The sequence below is a fragment of the Capra hircus genome, chromosome 9, assembly GCF_001704415.2.
Source record: "Capra hircus breed San Clemente chromosome 9, ASM170441v1, whole genome shotgun sequence".
NCBI classification, from domain to species: domain Eukaryota; kingdom Metazoa; phylum Chordata; class Mammalia; order Artiodactyla; family Bovidae; genus Capra; species Capra hircus.
Genome location: NC_030816.1, coordinates 90550023 through 90562757, shown reverse-complemented (window position 1 = coordinate 90562757; position 12735 = coordinate 90550023).

The window sequence follows — 12735 nt, the reverse complement described above, 5'->3', positions numbered from 1 at the left end:
GTGTCTGATGAACTATGGAATGAGGTTCATGACATTGTACAGGACACAGGGATCAAGACCATCCCCATGGAAAAGAAATGCAAAAAAGCAAAATGGCTGTGTGGGGAGGCCTTACAAATAGCTGTGAAAAGAAGAGAGGCGAAAAACAAAGGAGAAAAGGAAAGATATAAGCATCTGAATGCAGAGTTCTAAAGAATAGCAAGAAGAGATAAGAAAGCCTTCTTCAGCGATCAATGCAAAGAAATAGAGGAAAAGAATAGAATGGGAAAGACTAGAGATCTCTTCTAGAAAATTAGAGATACCAAGGGAACATTTCATGCAAAGATGGGCTCAATAAAGGACAGAAATGGTATGGACCTAACAGAAGCAGAAGATAGTAAGAAGAGGTGGCAAGAATACACAGAAGAACTGTACAAAAAAGATCTTCATGACCTGGATAATCACGATGCTGTTATCACTAATCTAGAGCCAGACATCCTGGAATGTGAAGTCAAGTGGGCCTTAGAAAGCATCACTACAAACAAAGCTAGTGGAGGTGATGGAATTCCAGTTGAGCTCTTTCAAATCCTGAAATGATGCTGTGAAAGTGCTGCACTCAATATGCCAGCAAATTTGGAAAACTCAGCAGTGGCCACAGGACTGGGAAAGGTCAGTTTTCATTCCAATCCCAAAGAAAGGCAATGCCAAAGAATGCTCAAACTACCACACAATTGCACTCATCTCACATGCTAGTAAAGTAATGCTCAAAATTCTCCAAGCCAGGCTTCAGCAGTACGTGAACCGTGAACTTCCAGATGTTCAAGCTGGTTTTAGAAAAGGCAGAGGAACCAGAGATCAAATTGCCAACATCCGCTGGATCATGGAAAAAGCAAGAGGGTTCCAGAGAAACATCTATTTCTGCTTTATTGACTATGCCAAAGCCTTTGACTGTGTGGATCACAATAAAGTGTGGAAAAATCTGAAAGAGATGGGAATACCAGAGCACCTGACCTGCCTCTTGAGAAACCTGTATGCAGGTCAGGAAGCAACAGTTAGAACTGGATATGGAACAACAGACTGGTTCCAAAGAGGAAAAGGAGTACGTCAAGGCTGTATATTGTCACCCTGCTTATTTAACTTATGTGCAGAGTACATCATGAGAAACACTGGACTGGAAGAAACACAAGCTGGAATCAAGATTGCCAGGAGAAATATCAATCACCTCAGATATGCAGATGACACCACCCTTATGGCAGAAAGTGAAGAGGAACTAAAAAACCTCTTGATGAAAGTGAAACTGGAGAGTGAAAAAGTTGGCTTAAAGCTCAACATTCAGAAAACGAAGATCATGGCATCCAGTCCCATCACTTCATGGGAAATAGATGGGGAAACGGTGGAAACAGTGTCAGACTTTATTTTTGGGGGCTCCAAAATCACTGCAGATGGTGACTGCAGCCGTGAAATTAAAAGATGCTTACTCCTTGGAAGAAAAGTTATGACTAACCTAGATAGCATATTCCAAAGCAGAGACATTACTTTGCTGACTAAGGTCCGTCTAGTAAGGCTATGGTTTTTCCAGTGGTCATGTATGGATGTGAGAGTTGGACTGTGAAGAAGGCTGAGCACCGAAGAATTGATGATTTTGAACTGTGGTGTTGGAGAAGACTCTTGAGAGTCCCTTGCACTGCAAGGAGATCCAACCATTCCATCCTAAAGGAGATCAGCCCTGGTTGTTCATTGGAAGGAATGATGCTGAAGCTGAAACTCCACTACTTTGGCCACCTCATGCAAAGAGTTGACTCATTGGAAAAGACTCTGATGCTGGGAGGGATTGGGGGCAGGAGGAGAAGAGGACGACAGAGGATGAGATGGCTGGATGGCATCACTGACTCCATGGACGTGAGTCTGATGAACTCCGGGAGTTGGTGATGGACGGAGGCCTGGCGTGCTGCGATTCATGGGGTCGCAAAGAGTCGGACACGACTGAGCGACTGAACTGAACTGAACTTCATGGCTGCAGTCACCATCTGCAGTGATTTTGGAGCCCAGAAAAATAAAGCTTGCAACTGTTTCCATTGCTTCCCCATTTATTTGCTGTGAAGTGATGGGACTGGATACCCTGATCTTTGTTTTCTGAATGTTGAGTTTTAAGCCAACTTTTTCGCTCTTCTCTTTCACTTTCATCAAGAGGCTGTCAATTCCTCTTCACTTTCTGCCATAGGGTGGTGTGATCTGCATATCTGAGATTATTGATATTTCTTCTGGCAAGCTTAATTCCAGCTTGTGCTTCATCTAGCCCAGCATTTCACATGATGTACTCTGCATATAAGTTAAAAAAGCATGGCAACAATATACAGCCTTGATGTACTCCTTTCCCAATTTGGAACCAGTTCATTGTTCCATGTCCAGTTCTAACTGTTGCTTCTTGACCTGCAGATTTCTCAGCAGGCACGTTAAGGTGGTCTGGTATTCCTACCTCTCTAAGAATTTCCCACAGTTTGTTGTGATCCACATAGTCAAAGGCTTTGGCATAATCAATAAATCAGAAGCAGATATTTTTCTGGAACTCTTTTCCTTTTTCTATAATCCAGTGGATGTTGGCAATTTGATATCTGCTTCCTCTGTCTTTTCTAAATCCAGCTTGAACATTTGGAAGTTCTTGGTTCATGTACTGTTGAAGCCTTGCTTGGAGAATTTTAGCATTACTTTGCTAGCATGTGAGACGAGTGCAATTAGGCAGTTGTTTGAAAATTTTTTGGCATTGCCTTTTTTGGGATTGGAATGAAAGCTGACGTTTTACAGTCCTGTGGCTTCTGCTGAGTTTTCCAAATTTGCTGGCTTATTGAGTGTGGGACTTTAACAGCATCATCATTTAGAACCTGAAATAGCTCAGTTGGAATTTCATTACCTCCACTAGCTTTGTTTGTAGTGATGCTTCCTAAGGCCTACTTGACTTCAGACTCCAGGATGTCTGGCTCTAGGTGAGTGATCACAGAAAACGTGGTCCACTGGAGAAGGGAATGGCAAACCACTTCAGTCTTCTTGCCTTGAGAGGCCCATGAAGAATGTGAAAAGGCAGAAAGGTAGGACCCTGAAAGATGACCTCCCCGGGTTGGTAGGTGCCCAATATACTACTGGAGATCAATGGAGAAATAACTCCAGAAAGCATGATGAGACGGAGCCAAAGCAAAGCAACACCCCGCTGTGGATGTGACTGGTGATGGAAGTAAAGTCTGATGCTGTAAAGAACAATATTGCTTAGGAACCTGGAAAGTCAGGTCCGTGAATCAAGGCAAATTGGAAATGGTCAAACAGGAGATGGTAAGAGTGAGCATTGTCTTTTTAGGAATCAGTGAACTAAAGTGGACCGGAATGGGCGAATTTATTCAGATGACCATTATATCTACTACTGTGGGCAAGAATCCCTTAGAAGAAATGGAATTCCCCTCACAGTCAACAAAAGACTCCAAAATGCAGTGCTTGGGTGCAATCTCAACAATTACAGAATGATCTCTGTTCATATCCAAGGCAAACCATTCAAGATCAGAGTAATCCAAGTCTATGCCCCAACTAATACTGCGGAAGAAGCTAAAGTTGAACAGTTCTATGATGACCTACAAGAGCTTCTGGAAATAACACTTTTCATTGTAGGGAGCTGGAATGCAAAAGTAGGAAGTCAACAGATACCTGTGGTAATAGACAAGTTTGGCCTTGGAGTACAGAATGAAGCAGGGCAAAGGCTAACAAAATTTTGTCAAGAATGCACTGGTCATAGCAAACACCCTCTTCCAACAACACAAGAGAAGACTCTACACATGGACATGACTAGATCAGACTGATTATATTCTTTGCAGCCAAAGATGGAGAAGCTCTATACAGATAGCAAAAACAAGACCAGGAGCTGACTGTGGCTCAGATTATGAACTCCTTATTGACAAATTCAGACTTAAATTGAAGGAATCAGGGAAAACCACTAGACCATTCAGGTATGACCTAAATCAAATCCTTTATGACTATACAGTGGAAGTGACAAACAGATTCAAGAGATTAGATCTCACAGAGTACCTGAAGAATTAAGGATGGAGGTTCATGACATTGTACAGGAAGCTGTGATCAAGATCATCTCCAAGAAAAAGAAATGCAGAAAGGCAAAATGGTTGTCTGAGGAGGCCTTACAAATACCTGAGAAAAGAAGAGAAGGAAGAGGCAAAGGAGAAAAGGAAAGATACACCCATCTGAATGCAGAGTCCCAAAGAATATCTAGGAGAGATAAGAAAGCCTTCCTCAGTGATGGATGCAAAGAAACAGAGGAAAACAATAGAATGGGAAAGACTAGAGATCTCTTCTAGAAAATTAGAGATACCAAGGGAACACTTCATGCAAAGATGGGCTCAAAAAAGGACAGAAATGGTATGGACCTAAGAGAAGCAGAAGATATTCAGAAGAGGTGGCAAGAATACACAGAAGAACTATACAAAAAAGATATTCGTGACCCAGATAACCATGATGGTGTGATCCCTCACCTAGAACCAGACATCCTGGAGTCTGCAGTCTGGTTACAGAGAGTTAAGTCTTAAGACTCAACTTTGCTTAGAAATTGAGCATGTCATCTACAACAGCATGACGCAGACGTGTGCTGGACAAGGACGCCACAGATTGTCAAATTCTGTAGGCTTTGTGTCCAACAGCAAAGATGTCTGAGTTTAATGCCAGGACTTGAGAGCTCAGGAGAGGTTGTCACCATATTCATGTCCCACGTTTGGGAGGCACAAAGGTGAGTGAACACAGAGCAGCCCTACTCACGGAAGGCCAGGCTCCATCTAATCTGCACAGATACCAGAGATACCACAGGGCCAGCACAGCCAGCCCCAGCGTGGAGGGCCGTGTAAAGGGTGCTTTGCCATGTGTTGCTGTCCCTCAGTCTGTCTTGACTCTCTGCAACCCCACGGATTGCGCGCGCCAGGCTTCCCTGTCCTTCACTGTCTCCAGGAGCTGGCTCAGACTCATGTGCATTGAGTTGGTGATGCCATGCAACCAGCCTGTCCTCTGTTGTCCCCTTCTCCTCCTGCCCTCAGTCTTTCCCAGCATCAAGACCTTTTCCAGTGAGCTGGCTTTCTCATCAGGTGGCCAAAGTACTGGAGCTTCAGCTTCAGCATCAGTCCCTCCAACGAGAGCCGTAAGCCCAGAGCAGCAGAGCAGGAGGAGCTGAGAAGCCACAGGACGGCGCTCGCCCAGCCCGAGCCACGACCCCCACTGGACCTTGGGAGTGGCCCTGCCATGCTGCTTGGGTAAGGGCTGGGCAGTAAGCGTGGGGCCGGCTTCTTCACTCCACACGCCGCCTGCGACTGCGGGCGTCTCACTGCTCGTCCTCGGTGCCAGGCAGCGTCTACCTTTCTGTACGAACTGTGCAAAAGCAGAGGTGCGAGGCTTTCTGGGAGGGTGAAGGCAAAGCGCCATTTATGCCTGTTTCTGACCCCCTGGGTGGGAAGGACCATCATTCCTGGAGGTGACAGGGTTTTACATTCCCTTAGTGGTGGTGTGTGTGTTCACAAAATTTTCAAGGACCATGAAAAATGGGTCCCACTGGCCTTCCTTCAGCATAGCTGAATGACGTGGCGCATCCAGACCACGGCAGGAAAGCAAACACTGCCATAAAGCGACTCACGCAGACTGCTTGGTTCACTAGGGCGCACTGTCCTGTGCTGTGGTCGTCGAGTGTGCAGGAGCATTCTGTCTATCAGTCAACGGACAGACCTTCACTACAAACTCAGTTCACTTCAGTTCAGTCGCTCGGCCGTGTCCGACTCTGCGACCCCATGGATGGCAGCACGCCAGGCCTCCCTGTCCATCACCAACTCCCGGAGTTTACCCAAACTCATGTCCATTGAGTCGGTGATACCATCCAACTATCTCATCCTCTGTCGTCCCTTTCTCCTCCAGCCTTCAATCTTTCCCATCATCAAGGTCTTTTCAAATGAGTCAGTTCTTCACATCAGGTGACCAAAGTATTGGAGCTTCAGCTTCAGCATCAGTCCTTCCAATGAATATTTAGAACTGATTTCCTTTAGGATGGACTGGTTGGATCTCCTTGCAGTCCAAGGGACTCTCAGGAGTCTTCTCCAACACCACAGTTCAAAAGTGTTAATTCTTTGGCCCTCAGCTTTCTTTATGGTTGCACTCTCACAGTCGTACACAACTACTGGAAAAACCATAGCCTTGACTAGACGGACCTTTGTTGGCAAAGTAATGTCTCTGCTTTTTAATATGCTGTCTAAGTTGGTCATAACTTCCCTTCCAAGGAGTAAGCATCATTACAAAATACTTCATTGCCAAAAACTGCTGCCTGTCCTGAGTCAACAGCAAGTTGTAATTTTTCTGCAATAGTAACATCAAAGACCAGAGACCATGGGTCATAAAGCAAATATCCTCGTGATGAACAAATGATGTGAGGATGAGCAGAGTGTGATGCAAAAATGAAGTGCGCACATGCTGTTGGGAAAATGGCTCTGAAAGGCTTGGTGCAGGATTGTCACACAACTCGAGTCTGTAAATATAGTGGCATCTATGATGTGCTGTTGAGGGGCTCTGCCTGTGCGTCTAGCGTCTGGAGCAGCATCTGGAGCAAAGCGAGTGGTTAACAGATGCCTGTTGCCACTATGAGCAGGAGCTGTTCAGGCACGAGGACGAGGGTGAGCAGAGGGCCGTCTGCAGGTGCCAGGCGGTCTCCTGACCCGAGGCCCTGCAGGCCTGGCATCGCAGCTGTCAGGGCTGTGATGGACTAACGCCTGTGTCCCCCACAAAGTCACACACTAGTGTCTGTCCCCCACAAAGTCACATACTGAAGCCCTAGCAGGCCGGTCCACAGGGGTCATGCCATCCTGGGTTGGAGCCCTGCAAAGGGAACCAGGGGCCTTGTAAAGGAGCCCCAGGGACCCCTCTGTCCCTTCCTCCACATGAAGACACGGTGAGCAGACGCCTGGAAGAGGGCCCTCAGCAGTCCCTGCACCTCGGGCGTCCAGCCTCCAGACCTGGGGACAGAGTGTCCGTCATGTAGAATCCACCATGGGGGCCATCCTGCGGTAACAGCCTGAGCAGACACGGCCGACCCTTTGTGGAACTTCGGAGGCGGCATCCTCCCCGTAGGCAGCTGACAGGTGGGTGGTAGGTGCACGCGCAGGCGCACACGGATGTGTGGAGACGATTTGCGCTCTGCAGGGCTATCGCCCCACGCCCACAGCTTCCCAGCCCCGCGCCCACAGCGCCTCCTATGCTGGGTCAGCCCGCACGTCACTCGGAGCCCCCACCTCGCCGTGGCCTCTGCATGCTGACGCGGATAACGGATTCCGCGTTCTCTGCAATTTCCACAGCCCCCAACCCAGCTCTTGACCCCGAGCTGGACAGCCAGTCATCCAACAAACAGAAGCAAACGCCGGAGCCCCTGGGTGGGCACGGAGCACGGAGCCCGCGGAGCTGGGGGGGCAGGGCTTGTGCTGCGATGGGTCGGGCAGCTCCCCGGGGCTCCCGGGGGTCCTGCGGCCTCTGGCGCGGCCCTGAGCCCCACCCCACTGCGATCTGCACCTTGTCCCTTTCTTCCAGCCCTGGACAGCTGCCCCCGTGTCCCACCCTGGGATCACCTTCCTCCTTGAGCTGCATATGAAGGAGTCTGTCTTCCTAACCATGGCCTTCTCCCTGAGAGGCTTTCTGGTATCAGCTATCAAATACCTTTTCTGATTATACAGTGATATATAAAAAGTGCCAGAAAACATGGTACAGAGAATTCATCACTGCACATGTAGCGAATGGAAGATGCTCATTTGATATCATCATTGGTTGGGTACCAAGCATAATTTAGACTTCCCTGGTGGCTCAGTTGGTAAAGCATCCGCCTGCAATGCTGGAGACAGCCTGCAAAGCAGGAGAACAGGGTTCGATCCCTGGGTCGGGAAGACCCCCCAGCCCCCACTCCAGAGAAGGGGCAACCCACTCCAGGACGACAGAGGACGAGATGGTTGGATGGCATCACTGACTCAATGAACATGAGTTTGAGCAAACTTGGGGAGGTGGGGAAGGACAGGGAGGGCAGCCAGGCATGCTGTAGTCCATGAGGTCACAAAGAGTTGGACACGACCGAGTGACTGAACAACAGCAACTGGTATTCTTGCCGGGAAATCCCACAGACAGCAGAGCCAGGCCTCTGCAGCCCACGGGATCACAGAGTTGGACACCACTGAGCAACTAAAGCACCGCCAAGCATGATTTTAGTTCCTGTCAGATTTCACTGGCTGCTGAGAAGAGGAAGGCTAATCCTCGCTCTAATGAGCTTAGCGCCCAGCTGGACAGTCAGAGATAAACACAGGAAGCAATCCATCCCAGGCATGGCTCAGGGCTGTCATGCGCCCTGGCCCTCCTGGAGTCGAAGCTCAGAGGGCGGGAGGCGCAGGCCGCGGCCCCTGTGGACACAGCACACACTGGATGACAGTGCTGGCGATGCCTCCCAGCTCGGGTCAAAGGGCCCCTGACTCCCACGGGCTCCCGCCGTGCTGGGGCGGCGCCATTCTAGTCCTGGGAGGAGGGGCTTTGCAGCCCTGTGTGTCCCGATCCGGCCCGAGTTTCCGCCAGGGCGTCAGGTCGGCATCCCCTGGCTTTGGACCGACGGCGAGATGGCCACAGCCCTGAGGGGCCCCTTGCACACTCACGTCCAGAAAGAACGTGAGGAGTCTGGAGCCCCAAGGAATCCCGAGGGCAGCTGCAAGGCAGTGAGGGTCCTGTTGGAGGGATGGACAGGCCAGCGGTCGCTGGAGCCAGGGGACATCAGTGCCAAGGGGCCAGGCAGGAGGGGGTCAAGGAAGGGCGCCTGGGGGCATGCAGGGGCCCTGCGGCCCCCAGGAGGAGGGGGCGCCCCGGAGCTGGAGCTCGTCCTAGCCGCAGAAGGACAGGCCCCTGGGCCCTCCTGCAGGCTGGGGTCTTGGCTTGTGGGAGCCCCCCCACCTCGAAGGTGTGAAGAAAGCAGCTCTGTAGAAGGTACTACTGGGCTCAGGTGCAGAGTGTGGGGCCTGTGCAGGGGAGGGGGGAAGGGCGCCCCCTTCTCCATCCAGCCCGTCTCTCCGCAGACCCCCTCGGGCCACCTGGACGGACGGGGCTGACCTGGTACTTACACCCCAGGGCAAGGTCCCCATCCCGACCCCAGGGAAGAGCTGGCCTGACTGACGCAGGAACCAACAGGCCGAGGCCCCCTCCTGATGGAAGCCGGTCTGAAAACTCTGCTCTGTGGGGAAGTAGCCAGCCTGCTGCCCCATCCACCTGACCTCCAGACGTCCCCTTCCTTCCCAGTATGGGGGACATTGCTGGGTCTATGGCGAGGCGGACAGGAGCTGCACCCACATGACCCATGGGGCCAGAGGTGGGCTCCTGTCTGCCTGGGTCTCCCCCACCCCTGGACTGGGCTCCCTAGGTGCATCCTGGCAAAAACGGTCCCCTTGTGGCATCATAGCAACCCTGGAGCAGGACACGGAGATGGTGGGGGGAAGTGAACTGGGGCTGGTCCTCACGGGGACTTGCTGACTGTTGCTAACAGCTTTCCAGGTGAGCCGTCAACCCTGCGCCTGGCAAACAGGGAAGAGGAAAGCAGAGAAACCAGCCAGGTGGCGGAGAGAGGGCCTGTCAGAGCTGGGTCTCTGTCTCTCATGTCCCCGAGGAACCACGGAGAGATCTGATTCACAGGCTGCCACCGTGGGCGTGTGCAGACTACCCTGACCCCTCATTGGAAGCTTGCTCTGTTGAATGATATCCCAGGACTATTAATTCCGGGAGCTTGAAAACCACTTAAGGAGTGTCTTCAGAAAAAAATTAGGGGCTTGAACCCACAGGAAGATTCTGGGCCACACTGACACAAGATTCCACCCTGTTGCCAAGGAATGTTTGCATTTTCAGAGGTATCTTCCAAGGAGAAATCACATTTTACAGCAAGAGGGAAGAATGGAAGACAGAATCCATGAGACATTTCAACTTTCCTGTGATTCCCTGTTAACTTTCCTAGAAAGTAAAATCAATTCAGGAAGCATATGCGTGAGAGCAGCTCATGGATGAACGCATACGCTGGTGTCCAGGCTGGCCAGCAAGGAGCTGACTGCCCAGGCAATGCTCCAGAAGTGTGGGGAAGGCATCCCAGTGGGGGAGCCACAGACTGCCTTTAACAAAGCACCTCCACTCCAGCCATGGGACGCTTCCAGACTCTACAGGCATGCACCTGCAGGGGTGGGGCGGGTGAGGCGAGATCGCCTTCACTCCAACCACGGAAGCGCTTCTGGTGTCTACGGGCGTGCGGAGGGTGAGGTGAGCGACACTGAAGGCAGCTGGTCATGAATTCTAGACTTCGCGCACCGTCAGGCGACAGGAGCCCCGCCTAAGAGGTTTAGCGTCAGAAGAAAGAAACAGCTTGGTTCAAGTGAAGCACAGTGTCATCGATGGCGTCTCCTGAGATGGGTTCTCTCACGTCAGTGATGTGCTGCTTTCGTGGGATGTGTGTGGCTGTGGCTTTGCTTTACTCTTACTATTTATGAATTTTATTTTCACAGGAAGATAGGCAAGGTCAAGCCCGCCACGTCTGTGAAGACGCTTCCTGCTCCTGCCTCCGCTCACTGCCTGCGGGAAGTGGCCATCACTCTGCATTTCCTTGTGAAAGGGGAAGAGGGTCAACTCTCACTAAGAGGTCACCTTCCTAGTTTGGGCTCAGAGTCGGCAGGTACCATAGGTGTCCTGTGGGTACCACAGACCAGCGTCAGGAGTGTGGACAAGACCCCCAGGCATGAGCCACACGGGAGGAATTATAACTTCCTTCAAGTATCTTACTTCACCCCAACACAACTGTGTGATCCAGCTTTGTTAATTTCATCAGTTCAGTTCAGTTCAGTTCAGTTCAGTCGCTCAGTCGTGTTCGGCTCTTTGCGACCCCATGAATCGCAGCACACCAGGCCTCCCTGTCCATCACCAACTCCTGGAGTTCACTCAGACTCACGTCCATCAAGTCAGTGATGCCATCCAGCCATCTCATCCTCTGTCGTCCCCTTCTCCTCCTGCCCCCCATCCCTCCCAGCATCACAGTCTTTTCCAGTGAGTCAACTCTTCTCATGAGGTGGCCAAAGTACTGGAGTTTCAGCTTTAGCATCATTCCTTCCAAAGAAATCCCAGGGCTGATCTTCAGAATGGACTGGTTGGATCTCTTCGCAGTCCAAGGGACTCTCAAGAGTCTTCTCCAACACATTTCACGGTCCCACAGGGATGCTCGAGTTGGTTCAGGGCTCGCCTGATCCCACCTACGTGAGAGGTGGACCCAAGACACCCTGGTCTGCTTCTAACCTGTCTCCTCCTCCTCAGCCTTTTGTACCCAGTGCTTTACTGAAGCCCTGAGACCTCAGCCCGCAGACCTGCAGGCTCTGAGATTAACCTAATAAAACAGCTTTGGCATCATGTACAGGACCGCAGGCAGCAAGAAATCTTTCTGTGAGTCATCACAATGGAGGCTCTCTGAATGCCCATGTTTTCCATGAGCGATCAGTCAGCACCGAGCTATTTACACCTAGTGGAACAGCCTGAGAGGCCAGCAGAGGAGATCCCACGATGCACTGAATTTATCTCATTTCTCCTTATTTATTGCAAATAGATGCAACCTTTCTTATTTTGCGAATATGTTAAAAATCACTACTAACTACTATCATCCCCTTTCAAATAAATTTCAAAATACTATTATGCTGTTTGCACAGAGAAAGAAGAGCCACTAAGATTCAGCAAACACTAGGTTTAAAGTGCTTTTGGCCCCAACAGAAGGACGGCGCTGGCTTTGTCTGGCTGGGGCCCAGGGGCTCCTAGACCAGTCAGGGCCCCGAAGCGCTGGGACCCAGGTCTTGTTCCTTTGCCGACAGCTGTGACTGACGGGCACCGGGGAGAGGACCGCCCCCTCCCCACAGGCCCCGCCCCCCAGAGGTGGGTGGGAGCTAAGTCCCCAAACCCCGCCCCCCGGAGCCTGCAGTGGGCTGAGTCCCAGCACACGGTCTCCTGAGAACAAGCGAGGCAGCCCTTGGGCTCCGGGTTCCTGTGAGGTCAGATCAAACGTGCACACATAGGCGTGGGGGTCTCACAGAGGCAGGAGCAGAGCAAGGGGGAGCCACACCCACATCCATTCAGCAGGGACCACACCCCCAGGCGTCCCAGCCAGCAGGTGGGCATCTTGTTCCCCAACACCACTCCAGGTCACAAAGCCATCAAGTTTCTTCCAAAAGTAAGGAGGCTTTACTCACCTCTTCTCCATTTTCAAGTCAGGAGCCCAGTGTCTGTGTTTCCTGTCAGCTGTAGAAAGAAATATGTTTTGAGACTAAACTTTAACTGCCAATGGATGGAGATGTGTGGATTTATTCTCGTTTAGGAGCCCAAAGTCCAGCACGATCACTGATCCCCAGGTTAGGTCGGGGCCCTGGCCGGGGTGAAGAGAACCTCAGACAGTCACAGCAGAGATGCTGAGTGAGCAGCTGGTCGCACCTGCAAACTGACTGATGCAGCAGAGAGCCCACTGTCCATGGGGAGGAGGAGACATTTGGGGGCTGAGCAGACGGGTGAACAAGTGGGCGTTTGCACCAGGGCACCACTGCGTTAGTGGCCGTGACGCCGGGTTACGGTGAGGCATGTCACGTGCACCCCTGTGGGCACACTTGCCCTGTCGTGGGTCTGTCCATAGCGCCCCCTCCCTCTCCGTGGGGGTTTCCT